The sequence below is a fragment of the Amblyomma maculatum genome, chromosome 1 (assembly GCF_055883805.1).
Source record: "Amblyomma maculatum isolate TAMU_Amacu chromosome 1, ASM5588380v1, whole genome shotgun sequence".
NCBI lineage: Eukaryota > Metazoa > Arthropoda > Arachnida > Ixodida > Ixodidae > Amblyomma > Amblyomma maculatum.
Genome location: NC_139344.1, coordinates 264975190 through 264991618, shown reverse-complemented (window position 1 = coordinate 264991618; position 16429 = coordinate 264975190). Strand labels below are relative to the sequence as shown.

At 43.1% G+C, this 16429-nt stretch overlaps 1 long non-coding RNA gene across 1 annotated transcript; it reads left to right on the top strand.

Moving 5' to 3' along the window:
• Positions 1-944: 944 nt before the first annotated feature.
• On the top strand, positions 945-2290 carry LOC146206445 (uncharacterized). Its single transcript, XR_014703264.1, has 2 exons — positions 945-1193; positions 2202-2290. It is a non-coding gene; the product is annotated as an uncharacterized LOC146206445 (long non-coding RNA).
• Positions 2291-16429: the final 14139 nt, after the last annotated feature.

Below are 16429 nucleotides of genomic sequence, written 5' to 3'. Positions count from 1 at the left end.
TATATATATATATATATATATATATATATATATATATATATCTCGAGGCATTGCAGATGAAGCTATGTGATGTTAAGAAGATAGTGAGAGACCGGAAAGCGTGGCGTGACATGGTCCATAGGGTCACGAAGAGTCGGACACGACTGAACGCCTGAACTGAACTGAACTGATATATATATATATATATATATATATATATATATATATATATATATATATATATATATATATATATATATATATATATATATAGGCCTCATTGTCAAAGCCCCATTCGTGAGCTGTTGTACGGAGCGGAGCCGGCATATATACAACAGCTCACGAATGGGGCTTTGACAATGAGGCCTATTTATATATATATATATATATATATATATATATATATATATATATATATATATATATATATATATATATATATATATATATATATAGGCCTCATTGTCAAAGCCCCATTCGTGAGCTGTTGTACGGAGCGGAGCCAGGCAAATACGCGTCGCAAGCCGGCACTGGCCGCCATCGGAGATCTTGTTTCCACTGCGCTGAGGCCGGCCACATATTACGCCACTGCTCATATAGGCGCATCAGCCTGCGCGGCTTCGCCATCCACGATGGTCCACGACCCCGTCTTGGGGAACGAAAGCGCCGGATTACCTTGCACTGTGGGCCTGTGGGTCTTTACAAAAATATATATATTTTTTTTCTGTTTGAAATCCCCGCCAGTCCTTGCCGGCCGGCAGCCGTGCTGTTTTGTTGAAAGTTGCGTATTTCATCGCAGCGTGTGTGTGTGTGTGTGTGGGGCGGGGGGAAGGGGGAGGTGGTAGGTTTCGCTTGGATACCCTCCTATTTAAATACATTAATAAGATTAGTAAAAATATAGTGTTAACTTATTACGGCCAATTCATTTCTGCCTATGAATATTTGTGCCGTAGTTTCGTACCATGTGTTGCTGTGCCGTCATTGCTGGCTGTCGTTCTGCCGCCGCTGCTCGCTACAGCCGTTTTCTTTTTTCTTTCTGTGCGAGTGCACGCAACTATGCTCGAATGCCTTCACCCATGTATGCGCTGCAAGGACAACAATTGCGCATTTGTGCCAGTTCCTAGTGTGAAAGGATTACCCCCTTGGAGCAACAGGGGCTCACGGCGATAACACATCAGGATGGACGACTCCGGCGAAAGCGGCCGCGTTTGAAAGTGAGTACTGCGATCGAGCTTCGTGAAAATCTGCGCAGCGAAAATTGTATATGTAACAGCGCAGTGAACCTACTGACACATTTCAACGCGAGAGCATTAAGGAGCTAGTTACATCGAAAACCAGGCGCAATCGGCGCAGTGGCGTCCGTGAGTGAGTTGGCTCTCCCTCTCCTCTACGCAAACTAGGAAATTGCTGGATGTGCTATCGCGTTCCACTTTTGCAATCTTGTGAAGCTTATAACCAACTTCCTTGTTTTCGTCAACAAAGGCGTTGGGTAAACAGTCATTCTTCAAATGTTTTTTTTTTTTTATTTATTATGCTTGCCTTCGCAAGTGGCGCATTTTTTAATGCAAGTTGCAGGTTGCGAGGGCACAGTTTGCGCTGCAGTGCATTACAGTGATAAAATGCATAACTGCTCCTGTACAATGCGATAATCGCCCAAGCTCGCGAGCTTGAAAGTTGTGCACCACTACAAAAAAAAAAAAAAAAAAAAAAGCATTTCAGATAGCGAGTGGCCTTTTCTGTGCTTGAAATTAATAAAGCGCGTTATTATCGGCTTATTTTAATTTAGGTGTGGCCTGTATGATACTGCCTTCTGAACTGTTTAGCTTATTTAGCTTTATCCTTGAAGCATTGCAGATGAATCTATGTGATATTCGAAAGATAGCGGGTGACCAGAAAGCTTGGTGTGATGTGCCACGACTGAACGATATAACTGGCGTGAACTAAGGGAAAGGAGGGCAGAACCTCGCTGATATTTGAGACTACTTGTAACAAGTGTTGTAGGGCAGGTACAATATGAGAAATACTCAATTTCCTTGTTATTGGCCTCCAGAAAACCTCGAGTCAAGGATTATGCTGTGAATGAGCTACAGGCTATTTCTCTCACCTCATTGTGTTATTTTGGTCTTAATGTGAACACCAAGACAAAGTTGCCGAGCATTTCAGAAGGTGTACTGAAATTTAGTGTAGGCTTGAAGACTAACCTTTTTTTTTTCTTTTTGCAGAAAGCTGTTTGCTTCCACTTCATCACGGAAGATGGATGTGCACTTCAAGTTTTACGTCATATTGAAGAATTAGACATTTTACAGTAAAATATGTCTGTTGTACTTTAAGCTGCTTTCCTATTTTATTGCCTCGTGGGAGCGAAAAAAGCATGCATGCAGCATATATGCGAATATCCGAGAAAGATCTGGGAACGGACATCCGAAATGGACGTCCATTGGCCAGACAAAATGTCCCTTTGGACGGCCGACGGACGTCCATTGACTGTTCGCGGACGTCCATCGACCATCCAAAACGGATGGTCATTGGCCATCCGATGAATGTCGGTGGTTGCTTGGGGTGCGCTGACATGGATGGGAGAAGGGTGGCTGTTCCTGGACCTGCGGGGCCGGGACTGGTAGGGGGCTAGCCTAGCCACCGAATATTTATCTGTTGTAGGCCGTCATTGCACCCGCCATCGCTATAGGTGGTGGACGACGGCTGTTGCGACATTAGTCTTTCTCTCCCTTTTCTTTTCTACTTCTGTCCGCACGAGGCAGCGGAGGGCTCAGCTACAGAGCCGGTAGCAGCTAGGCCTGTGCATTTTCGTTTCCTTCATCCTAAAGCCACAACAACAACAATTATGTGTGCTACATCGCACAGCACACGGACACCTCTTCGTTTCGCCTCCATCGGAACACAGCCGCCGCGGTCGGGTTCGAATCCGGGCACTGTCTGGCATCTTAGCACCACCCCGACGGGGCTCGTTATGTTTATTTTTTTTTTTTTTTATAGCTATGATAGCTCATACATGGGCTCTTCGGCGCTTGCAGAATTTTCCCAGTTCCAATTGTGCTCTATCTCCATGAAACTTGGCCAAAAGCACAGTGAAAGACCCAGCGGCGCTGGGTTTTGCAAAAAGGTGTGAATACCTTTTACATCGACAAGTATAAAGTGAAAGATGGCAAATATAGACAGCGTAACAAAGAAAATGTAGCAGTCTAAGCTCTACAAAATAGGATGTTTGGGTCAAAACGGCAATAAAGATTTCGTACCTGCCTTTGCGCGCGTTTTGTTGTATGTCGTGAAGTCGCCTGCAGATGCGACTCGGACCCCGAGCAGTTTAACTCGAACCATAGATACATCAGAGATTTGTTTCGAAATTTGAAAGGTGTGCATTTCTTTTTTGTGTGTGTGTGTGTGCAAAACTCAGCCGACTTGCGGCGATGCGTACGAAAAAATATGGCCCGAGTTGTTCCCCGCACAAGATGTAGGGTAAAGCGCTGAAGGCTGAAGTTTTAGCTGTTTTCCGTGAAGTTATTCTGCAGTAAACATGGCGATCATACTCACTGCTGAAAAGAGATGAGCTAGTATGCCAGTCATATTTCAGCCAAGTTTCCTGCCTTGTCGGTAAAACTGTGAATGGATCTAGTTGCTTTTTCATATGTGAACCATGCATGGAGGAAGGAAAGAACTTCCTTCCCCCATGGAACCATGTGAACGACTACCATATGCTGTGCAATGGGAAATCTGAGTTGCCTTGTGACCAGACCGTACACATTTCGGAGAGGCTGTTGTGGAGATACCTAATCTTTCTCATTATTGGGAAGTAGACAATGTTTTCACGCGTTTTATAATTGAATTGCATTTTCTGCGCACGTTTTCTGTTTCGAATACATCGTACTGAACCGAATACCTATACTCCGACTGGCATCACTGCAGTTTTTCCGGTGCCGCTAATCATGATCATACACTTATGGTGATACACTCGTTTGATTAGTTCAAGTTGCAGGCTAGGACTTATACTAGCCTGAACAGCATTCCGTGAACACATGACGGTTTGATACGCCGCTTACTCGGCACTCGGCCTATGCGGCATTCAACTGTTCAACTGCGACCCCCTGTCCCCTACGTCAGTTGAACTGCCATTGAGATCTCAACTGCAGTTGGTGCTGCCGTGTATCGCTAATTGCTGTTGAATTCAACTGACCGTCAGCTGAACTGCCGTTGAGTACATACTACATACCTTAATGGTGTGTCGCACGTTGGACACAGATGTAGACGTTCTCCGCTCCGCCCATCAAGTTAGGTAGCATTTGTGGCATGGAAAATTAAAAGATCAAGACCTACCGCCCGTAGGCCATAGAGGATGCCAGGTTAAGCATAAGGTGCCGTTTACAGTGTTCCTTTCATGGGTGGAAAAAACCTATGTTGGAACATACATCTACAAGTAGTACTACATATCAATTTCTTAGGTAAAGATCCGTCCTCAAACTTAGCGCTGAACCATAAAAAATCTCACCACAAGCCCCTTGCAATGCCCTACTTAATAAAGCTTTGGTTCTGTACAAGCACAACGGTGAATTGACAAGAGAATTAAGGAAGCATATCTCTCTCATATAAGAACCGCAACACATATGCGTGAGCACCCCATCTGTCGTTATCCATCAGCATGAAACCTCGAACCTTGATTCTGAAAGAGTTTCAGGGCTGGCTTCTATTTACGAACATGTGCACCTGGATGCAGGATCATTCTGTATATTTGTGTTTTCTCGTATAAATTCGTTCAGTTGATAGTCAGCACTCATCCCATCTTGCTTGTCTGCTGTGTTTCGCGCTGTTTTCGAAAAAAAAAAAAAAATCTGTCAAGTTAAGTGCTGCCGAGTGTGTTGGAATGTTTGCAGTGTGCTTCACCTGTTACCTTGAATTCGTCTTCAGGCAGCTGATCAATGCTGTTCCTAACTAAAATTGGGCACTTTTGCCTTTTCCTTATTGCTTTTGATCTCTGTGCCTAGTGGATCGAGAGAGGGGTAGGTCCAGGTCCCGTGAGCGAGATACCCTCTGTGACCTACAGCGCAATCGCGATCTTGATCGAGAACGCAGGTTACGAAGAGGTACGTTTTATTATAGTTGACATTACATGCCTTTATTGTATTCTGCCAAAATGGTGCTTTTGGGCTGGTTCAGTGCTTTTTGTTAGCATTATTTAGCAGCACAAAACTGAGAAATGAGCAGATGACCATGGCACGAACACTAAAGTATTGGTGCATTACTTTGCTGGCCAGTCAGTTATTGCCAGGCCATCTTGCTGAAGTAAAAGTGATTGGGTGTCAGCCAAGGAGAAGGTGGCTATGACTTGCATGAAATGAAGATAGATAGATGGATTTATTGAAAGGAAAAGGCAGAGAGGTTGGCCCGAATGATTCAAATCTGGCCTGCTACTCTGCACTGGGGAAGGGGAAGGAGAGAAGAAAGAAGGTCATGATGGTGACGATGTGGGAGAAGCATGAAATGGAAAGCTGGCTGTTACTAGGTTTGTTAGCTATATTATGCATGCTAAAGTCATATGCTTTTCAAGCAGTTATTTTTTTTGCTGACCATTACAGTTTTGATGAATCAGCATGGTCCAGTAGATGTTGCTCAAATGTATGAGTCTGTCAGGCTCTGGTATCCTCAACCCTGCCTCTTGTTATTGATAAATGCAGTATGCTACTTCTTTGATATTTCTGCCTTTCTCAAGATACTGCATTGATCTTCCTTTTCTGTCTGCACTGCTGCCACCAAACGCAATTATGCGAGCACATGGCTGATGAAGTTGCCTATGGTGTGCTGTGTCAGCAGTGACAGGCTGGTACTGACACCCATTTAAAGTGGATGTCATTGCCATGACTCCTGACATTGCTGTTGGTAGTTGGTTGGCATTTGGTTGGTAGTGACTGGATGTGTTGCAGACCAGTGCACTGCATAGCAGGCCATGCTGCAGTTTTTGATCCAATGGCCAACACTCCATGGCGCTGTACACATTACCAACAAAGCTGCTATGCTGACAGATGTTTTGGTACATTTCACTTCTTTGTCAACCATGTCAATTAGCTTTTACTTACAGCACTGTCTTCTGTGATGATTCTGAAATATTTATATTCGCTTACTTGTCAGAACGACATGGGAGCCGGTCCCATTCCTTGTCTCCAAGACTTCGAAATCGTTCACCACGCCGTCGGCGAAGCAGGTGCTGTGCTTTTACCATTAAGGGTTCCATGGCACTTCATTAATGAACTGCTGTGGGATCATGGTAATTGATCTCGCCCTTTGCTTCCAGTTTATTTGAAGTGGATAATGCTTTGGTCCTATCAATACCAAGTACTATAATAAAAATGCTGCCTAATTTAGGTATATGTTCAGTCCCCTTTGAGTCTGAATTATGAAGAGTTTGTTTACTTGCTGTAGACAGAAGTTTATGCAAAGTCATAAATAGTGAGGCAGGCAGAAAAAGAAATTAACGAGGGTGGTGGCCTCATTTCTCTTTTAAAATTTTGGCAAGAGGATTCGTTGTTGTTGAGCAAGTTGCTTTGTTGGGGAGCGTTGCCACTAAAACAAAGCACGGCCACTGTTATCCACTTGCAGTTCTTTTTGTGTGGAGGAATGAAATTGTGAATTTTGTGGTGTTATTTTTTTACAATGTGAGAGAGACGACTTCAATTTGAACCTGCATTGCATTTTCCTGTGGCATGCTTCATTGCTTAAGAGAACTTCTTGTTGGGCTAGTTCGTAGCTAATCATGGTAAATTTAAAGCCGTCGAAAACCAGATCTGCATGTCTGAAAAACACTGTTCACAAGTGCAAAAAAAAAATGTCATTCTTCTTTTTCTTTTTTTCGATGTAGAAAGCTTTAATCAGTTTGCTGGCTTTCTTTTTACCACTCCTTGCAAGAATCTGCACGTCTAAAAAACGCTGTTCACAAGTGCGTGAAGGACAAGATCTGATATATTTCGGTAAATTGGGGCCCTCTTTATCTTGCTCTACGTTTTGGTCGTGTTCTCTGATGCGCACGCTCATTAACACATTGCCCTATTTGTTTTATGTAGGAACGACCGCAAGAGAAGGGAACTTCATAAACAACCCCTTCGACACACTTCATAAATAGTCGCCCATGCCCGTGCAGTCTTTCCTACATCAAAAAAATCGGGCAATGTGTTAATGAGTGCACCAGGGAACACGAACGAAACGTAGAGCAAGATAAAGAGGGCCCCAATTTACCAAAATATATCAGATCTTGTCCTTCACGCACTTGTGAACAGCGTTTTTTAGACGTGCAGATTCTTGCAAGGAGTGGTAAAAAGAAAGCCAGCGAACTGATTAAAGCTTTCTACATCGAAAAAAAGAAAAAGAAGAATGACATTTTTTTTTGCGTCAGCAAAACATCGATAAATTTGTATAAGGCTGAAGAAACCTTTTTTGAGCATTGCTTATCCTGTACAACATGATGCGTGAATGTGTTTCTTGTGCATGTGCCGGCAGTATTATGTACGTACGTGTTTTATATATATAGTATGTACGCTTGTGTGTATGTGTGCTTGTCGTTTTCGGCACCTTTAAATTTACCATGGCTTATAGGTCTTGCTAAATCTTGCTCTTTTTTTTTTTTTCCTTTTTTGTTGGTAGCACTGTTTAGTTTCTATGCAATTCTATTATTTTCTTACATAGCGAGATGAGCAACCAAATGGCACTTAGATAATAGTTCTGCATAAGTTCTTATTTATCAATGTTTCCTTTATGCAATTTATCAGTAACTTTTCTATTTTAGTGCGCCTTTATGCACTATGCAGGAAAGTTGGAGTTACACAGGCACTGAAATCCCTCAGAGGTATAGAAGAGTAATTGCCTGTTGTCTTCACGATATGCATCAATGTCTACATGCTTACATGTAAACATTGTTTGCATATCATTTGGTCCTGAGCTTGCTACCGAAGCACCCACAGCAATGCAGGTAGGACAGGTGTAGTGAAGGTATAGGAGAGCATGGGCCAGCTGTACAAAGACAGCCTCCAATTTGCCTTCTTCTTTTTTTTCTTCTCAAACTTAAATCTTCAGAAACAGGTGAAATTTGGTGAGAAATGCATTTTTGCTGCCAATCATTGATTGTCACTATCCAATCCATTAAAACCCATTGAGTTCACTTGGGAGTTTTATAGACAAGAGTCAATGGAAGAGGCGCTATGCACACTTCATTTCAGAGAAGAGCAGAATTGTTTTGGTGTGTTTTGCTTGGTTAGTGCAAATTCTTAGTTGCAAGGCAAATAAAAGAGGAGGAGGTGAGAAGGAATGCATTGCTCTTATTTGCAGCAGGTGCTTACTGAAAGCTTTGTCACTTGACCAACATTAATTGGACAACTCATGGATATGTTAGGAGCTTCGACAAGTCATCTTGGTGTGTTCTATGCCTCCAGGTCAATGGTGCTGATGAAATTTGATGGTGGGTATTGTTGGCCAAATGGTGTCAAGGAGCTGTTGGCAAGCAGTGAGGTTAAAGCCCATCTTGCATGTACGGAATATGAAGAACTGACTCAGAACATTTTTAAGGTTACAAGTTATGATTAAAATATGGAGGGAACATATTTGAAGAATTAATGTATCAAGCCACAGACGTCTCATATTCTAAAGATACTTCAGCAGTTGAATGAAGATGTTTTTTTTTTTTTGTAGCATGTGTGCCTTGGCTCTATTTCACAGGAAACAAAAAAGTCTTAAACTTCGCACAAGGACTTGTTTGGTGCTTAAATTTCTCATAGTGTGGCAAAGAAAGTGGGCATTATATGTATGATTGGCAACAGTGGCAACAGGCAAGCCTTCTTTGCTTTCCATTGCAGATCCCCCAGAAGATGGTCTCGTTCACCAAGGCGAAGGTCTAGGAGCAGGTCAGATATACAGTTAAACCCACTTATAACAATATCGAAGTGCCAATGAAATATCATTGCTATAACCAATAATTGTTATGACCAGGTTATACCAAAAAAAAAAATCTTCAGGGAATTTAACAACAAGAAAATAGCTACCAATGTTGATTTCTTTGCAGGAAAAATCTGTTAGTCAGCTTTGACTGTTTCACAGCATATTTTAAGTTTATAGCGTGCAATAAACAACTGCACTTATGCCGTTAATAATTACTCAGAGTGAAGCAATGGCGAACGCAAATGATGTCAGACTATGCATGTGTTATCACGCAGGCAGGAATATGCATAAGAATGACAAGCGAGAACCAGAGAGGCAAATCTATAACCCAAGGACAACTGAAGCACACAGCAAATAACTAAAGTCATGAAACAGACAAGGCGCCAGCCGGGACCTTTAATGGACATGCCAGAAAGTACACTTGCAAAAGTCACAAGGAGCAAAGAATTATGGAAGCCGCAAATATGAAATTTAACAGGCCTACATGTATTCATCGAATACATTCGTTAAACAATCAAGAACGGACCACATTTGAACACTTAAGGTCAGTTTTCTTCATTTAATTTATAACAAAATATCACAATTATTTTAATAGCGGACATTCACTCAATGAGTGTAAAGCAAAAGTACAATCAAGAACCGACCGATGTAAAAAAATGCTGGAACACTTAAAGACCACTTTTATTCATGTAAGTTGTAACAAAAAAATTACGGTTATATTAAATGCAGACATTCATGGAGAAGCACTCTTTCAGCTCACTGTGTAACCGAAATCGTTCCTCAAAACTTTCAATGCCACTCATTGAGTGAATGTCCGCTATTAAAATGATATTTCATTGGCACTTCGCAATGATATTTCATTGGCACTTCGATATTGTTATAAGTGGGTTTGACTGTATATCTGACCTGCTCCTAGACCTTCACCTTGGTGAACGAGAACACCCCGCCGGGGTGGCGCAGTGGTTACGACGCTCGACTACTGTTCCCAAGGACGCGGGATCGAATCCCGGCCTCGGCGGCAGCTTTTCGGTGGAGGCGAAAAGCAAGGCGTCCGTGTGCTGTGCGATGTCAGTGCACGTTAAAGAACCCCAGGTGGTCGAAATTTCCGGAGTCCTCCACTACGGCGTCTCTCATAGCCTGAGTTGCTTTGGGACGTTAAACCCCACAAACCAAACCAAACCAAACCATCTTCTGGGGGATCTGCAATGGAAAGCAAAGAAGGCTTGCCTGTTGCCACTGTTGCCAATCATACATATAATGCCCACTTTCTTTGGCACACTATGAGAAATTTAAGCACCAAACAAGTACTTGTGCGAAGTTTAAGACTTTTTTGTTTCCTGTGAAATAGAGCCAAGGCACACATGCTACAAAAAAAAAAAAAACATCTTCATTCAACTGCTGAAGTATCTTTAGAATTTGAGACATCTGTGGCTTGACACACTAATTCTTCAAATATGTTCCCTCCATATTTTAATCATAACTTGTAACCTTAAAAATGTTCCGAGTCAGTTCTTCACATTCCGTACGTGCAAGATGGGCTTTAACCTTACTGCTTGCCAACAGCTCCTTGACACCATTTGGCCAACAATACCCACCATTAAATTTCATCAGCACCATTGACCTGGAGGCATAGAACACACCAAGATGACTTGTCGAAGCTTCTAACATATCCATGAGTTGTCCAATTAATGTTGGTCAAGTGACAAAGTTTCTGAAGTGACTGAATATTAAGGCTGCGTAAATAAATTCATAGTAGCTTGCTTGAGTATGCATGTAGCAGTTATACTGGAGATATGAAAAAGAGGTTTTTGAAGATTAAAAGGAGGTACTAAATGAATGCTGTTGACAATGGGGAGTGCACTACCTTCTCTGGAGAAATATTGGGGGAGTATGACCTAGAGCTGTGCATGGGCTTGGGCTCGGGTTGCTTGAAAGCCCTTTCGCTCGGCCCGGTATATTTGTCAAGGTATATTTGTCTCGGGCCAGACTCCCCGCTCACTAACAGATGCAACATTTGCGAAAGTGCAAATACAGCCATAGTGCCATAAGCGTCTAGAATGCGCAGCATTTTCCCGCGTTCACACGCGAGAGCTTCAGAGTTCTTTCTCGGCATCAACCAGTCTTTCCTCCTCGCCCCGAACGGATTTTCCGTAGCCGTCAGTAACCGAGCAGAGGGGCCGCTTGTGGGCTATTTAGTTTCGAGTTTTGCATCTCCGATTTGGCAACACCGGCGCTGATGTATCCATTTCAAAATTCATGCCACGCTGTTGCCTATCACACGTCTATTATGACTTACTCTTGCCTCGGCATGGCCTCATTTGGAGCTGGGCATAGCTCAAAGCATCTGCGGTGCAAGAATTTTCTCTTGTTTCTCTCGTTGCGAAAATTTCACGTGTAAGGCACACGATGAGGCAGGCGAGCTCACCAAACACTTGGCCACAAACCCTTGTTTAGGTTTAGAGCTTGCGCATTTTTGGAGGAGCAAAGAGGCTGCTTACCAAAAACTTGCTTTTTTATCGAAGAAAGTGTTAGTAGCGCTGCAAATGCCTGAATTCAATGGATGACTTGTTTTTGCACAATAAGTTAATTATACGTACGTCCTGTGCCCCTATATATTTGGCACATTTGTCATTCCAAACGTGAGAACTCATCATTTTAAGATTTCGGATAAACCTATCACACTGAAATTATTTTCTTTTTCATCGCTTCAGCTATAATTATAGCATGACGAGCCGGGCCGGGCCCGGGCCTTAAATTTAAGCGCCAGGCCGGGCCGGGCTCGAGTCTGTAGCGTCAGGCCCGGGCTGGGCTCGTGCTCAAAATTTCAGCCCATGCACACCTCTAGGATGACCACACCCCTTGCCCCGGTTGTTCCAATCCCTGAGTGTCTAGTTAAGCACCCGCTTAATGTTCTTTGTGTGATAAAGCAGTGCCAAAAAGACTGAGCACATGGAAGAAAGCACTGGACTTGTATGCTTTATCTGCTCTTTATCTACCTAAAATCTAAGGTTATCGGCAGATGTTTGTCCCTGTGCTCCAGGAGATTTCTATGTCATACAGGAATGAAAAGCGGCTGGTGAGAGTTTGGCTGCACGCTTTCATTTATTGCACAGCACGGATGAAATTTGCACTAGGCAGGATGCGGCGATTACATAATTGTGAAATGGCAGCTTGGCCAAAGAGCACCTTGGCATTGAGTAGTTTTTGTCTGTGCAAGATGGGATCGCACTTTTTTCAATAAGCATTTTAACTCTGAGAAGCCGAGCACCAAGGGGCATGCTTGTACCCTTATAAAACCAGCGGGTACCTGGCAGCACTGCTAGATCGAACCGTGCTCCTCCTGCATTCAGGGTGGACTCCCTTAGGTATAGCGTGATTATATCGGTACATTGTTAAATGCAAAACTTATGCATGCAAAGGATATTTATTTGTGCAGTGGCTCAGTCCAGAGAACCACGTAGTCCAGGAGCACTAATGATTTTCTTCCACAGGTCTCGACTCGATGTTCTAATGCCCATTGTCAATGCTTCCCGGGGAGAACACTAATGTGAACCAATACGAAGTATAAGACCCTGGTGCTTACTCTGTGCTAGATTCATGGTGCAAAAGCAGAGCACACAACTCACTTCTTGGTGGACAGATCAAATCCACAATCCAAATGCAAATGGAAACTTTTGGAAAACTGAAAAGGCTCAACTTCTTGGTGGATATCTCAAACCTGCTGTCAAAGGTGACACGTGCTAGTGTAGACAAGACTCCCTTAAGCGCCAGGTGCCTTTCCTTCAGTTCATTTCGCGCTTGCTTCTACTCTCCACTACGAGATCGACTATGATTATTTTTTCTCAACAGTACCTGGCACCTTTATGGGTAGTAGTGCAAAGGGGATGGAATGGAACAATATGAAGCACAGATGGCAACGCTAAGTTGGTTGTGAATCAATAAACAAACGCCAACACCGGCTTTTCTGAAGTAAATGGTGTTATAGGTGGGGTGCCGGTGCCGCTTGATGCTTCCTCGGCCAAGACTTACAACCGTCGCAGTCAGGATAGGAGTGCTGCAGACGAAAAGTTTTATTTTACATTTTTACCTGCCACGATGGTGCAGTGGTTAAGGTGCTCGACTTCTGTGCCCAAGGATGTGGGATCGAATCCCATTTGCGGTGGCCACTTTTTGATGGAGAGGAAAGCAAGGCGCCCGTGTGCTGTGCGGTATTGGTGCACGTTAAAGAACCCCAGGTGGTTGCAATTTCCGGAGCCCTCTACTACGGCGTCTCTCATAGCCTGAGTCACTTTGAGATGTTAAACTCCACAAACCAACCAAACCAAACCATTTTACAAAGCAGAGAATGATCCTTCTACTCTGGTAACAGTTTTTATTGGGATCATATTTCCTAAACTCCCTAGATAGTAGGCGGGCCAGTGGCGGCGGAGGGGGAAGGGGAGTGTTTTGGAGCCATTTTGTTTGGAACACATCACTCCCGTGCATTTTCACACACGTGCACTCGTGGCCACGCCCCCGGCAGGATCTTGATTGAGGGAGGGGAGGTTGCAGTGCACAGCCCCCAAGTGGGTGCACCAGACCTGAGACGTGCGGTCGCGACTCAAGGAAAAAGCCTTTGTTCCTCATTATAGGAATGCTGTGGTTAGCCATGAAATGGAAGAAAATGTCGCGGTGCTTGGCACATGCTGCAGAGCCATGGGAAATTGGCCCTTTCCTGTCGATTGTGTGTGCTCAACGAGTTGTTGACGTGACCCCCAGTAATTGCAGCTGGTTAACAAACTCCTCGGAGGTACGTGGTTCAGGCTGGCTGTGTTCGCAACCCGTCGACACCGTTCCCTGAACCACAGCGAGGCCCACACCGATTTTTGCCAAATGCCAGGCTGCACTGTTTCGGGTAATTTGTCTTGGCACATGCATCCAAGACGGGCTGCCTTCAATCTGAACAGTGGTGCGTAGGCTGGCCTCTGGGTTTCACAACATAAAAAACTCGATGCATTCAGCTAACCTGCAAAATTGGCGAGTAATAGCACCACCTGTATTTCATTTCTTGACCTAGGCCTTTTCTAGTCTTTAAAACATTTTTTTTTGGTGACTGTATACTGTCACTAGAATGTGGTAATCTATCAACACAGGCTAAATCAGTGTTCCTTTAAGTAGTGTATTATAATTTTGTGGCTGTTGTAGGCTTCCATTGGGTCAAATTGTTTGGACCTTTTTCTCTAAATCACAAGTGTGAAGAGAAAAGTAACTGGCAGACAAGGCAGTTAGTCTGGCACATATAATTCAAAATGAATTGGCCCGCCTCTCTAGTCTCTTCGAAGGGTACCAGTTTTTTTCATATGTGGACTTACTGTGAGAATGGTATAAGCTGTGAACCCACTGCAGTTACAGTAGTGATTTTCTTTTGGTGAGGCTAACTGATCCATTTACTTGCTTACCAGCCAATGCTTTAGTAACGAATGAAAGACCTTGCAGTGAAATGAACAAATAGTCCTGTGTTTGAGAAATCCCGTTGAAATTCTTGCGCTGTTACCGACTGCACAGTTCACCACAGTGGCCTCCTTGAAAACCTGAAGACTATCTTACTGCCCTTAAATGTTCTTCCCAACATGAAGTAGCATGTTGGCAGTTCAATAAAAAGTATTTCTATCAGATAATGCAGCTAGCACATACTAAGGCATATGCACTGTTTTCAGTTAGAAACCTCATTTTGGTCTTGATCTGCTATGGTACCTCAATGGTTTTGGCATTTGGCTGCTGATCCCAAGAGCAGCCGCATGTTGAGTAATGTCAACGCACACTGAAGGATGCTAGGTGGCCTATATTAATCCGGAGTCCTGCACTTAGCCAAAGCGCCCGCGAGTTAGTATACCAGTTCACTAGTTAACACAGCTGTCAAGACATCTGTAAGGACACAAAAACTGAACAAATGGCAATGAGCAACAGGATGAGAACTTGCCATTGCTTGAGATTTTCTTTCTAAGCAGCAAATGCAACGGGACAATAGGCTATACCACATGAAGCACAGAATAGTTTTGATACCAAGTGCACAACATCTAGTTTGCTGGTTTGAGAGAGCAAATTTTCAATGATTTCAAACGAGACAGGCATTGGAGATCAATAGACATTTGTTGTGACAGCACATAACGTAATCTTTCATTGAAGCTTGAGTAAAACTTCTGTAGTCAAAAAAAAGCAATTTCATAATTTTGCAACTTTCCAGTAGAATTTTTCATAAGCTTCTAGAAACTTATATTTCACATGGGTACTCACGGCTTCAAGAATGCTTTTGCAATCGTTTATTGGCACGCCAAGTAGGGGAGGTTCTCCATTTGCATTTTGCTTGCCCTACTTTGTTTTTTAATATTGTCACGGACAACAGGGCTAGACGTGACTAAGACGACGGGACGAAGCTGAACCAGCAGGCAAAGTTCCGCGCACAGCACGCGAGAGAACTTCGGCGTCTTTTTCTTCCAGGTGCCACCTGAGAACATCAGGGGCACCAGGTGGCAATATATTTAGATTTGGCACCTTCTGGCGGAGCATTTCTTGAGCTTTATTATACTGTATTCCATTTTGGTATTCGTGCCTTCACAAATTCTGTTATCCTATTTTGTGGCCTTGTCGAGCAGGGAGCTTTTAGAGGCCTTGCCTACATTTTTATCGAAACTGCATTTCTGCAGGTTTATGTACACCTTTTCTTCGGGAACTAGAAGGCTCAAGTAAACAAAATTTTTCAGCAACTTTAATCAATGCCTTTTATATGAAGAATTCTAATTTGCAGCCTCGGTCAATTTGTGTGTCATTAATTGGTGGCAATTTTATAGCTCAAATATTTTTACGTACAATCCTTATCATGTTGTGTAGTATAACTATTTCTACTCTCATGCTTATATTTCACTACCCAGTCCAGTGGATTTCAATAAGGTGCATAAGGAGGGAAATAGGCAAAACAATACTAGCCCAACATTAGTTTCGGGTTTTAACGCAAGCTGCAGATTTAGAAAATTGCTAGCAAATTTCAGAGCCATAGCCTTTCTTGTGACTCTAAAGCCAATCATTGTAAACCACTCTTAGTACCAAGAGCCATGCATAGTGACGAACGTCATAGTCTTGAGGCTAGCAGTGCAGTCAGTGGCTAAGCGGCTATAATAGTCACTAGTCTGAGGCAAACTGCATAGTTGGCGACTAAGAGCAAAATGCACCAGAATATCTGGTACTGCGGTAGCAGCCAAGTTCCAAAGGCTATTGCACCGTTATTGTTACCATTAATGTCATATGGACATCTACAGTTTGTGCGGGTTAGCTAGAGTGTAGATATGAGCATTACTTTGACATGCTTCATGTGCCCATAAAAATGCAAAACCTTATTTATTGCAAATAAAATTTTCACTTGTATTTGCTGATGCAGTTATCACCTAGTCAAGCTAGCAAGACCAGGTTTTGGACAGACTAGCCCAGCTCAATAAGTACTAATGCATTTACTACCTCACTAGAAATCAGGCGAATAACAGCCAATGGC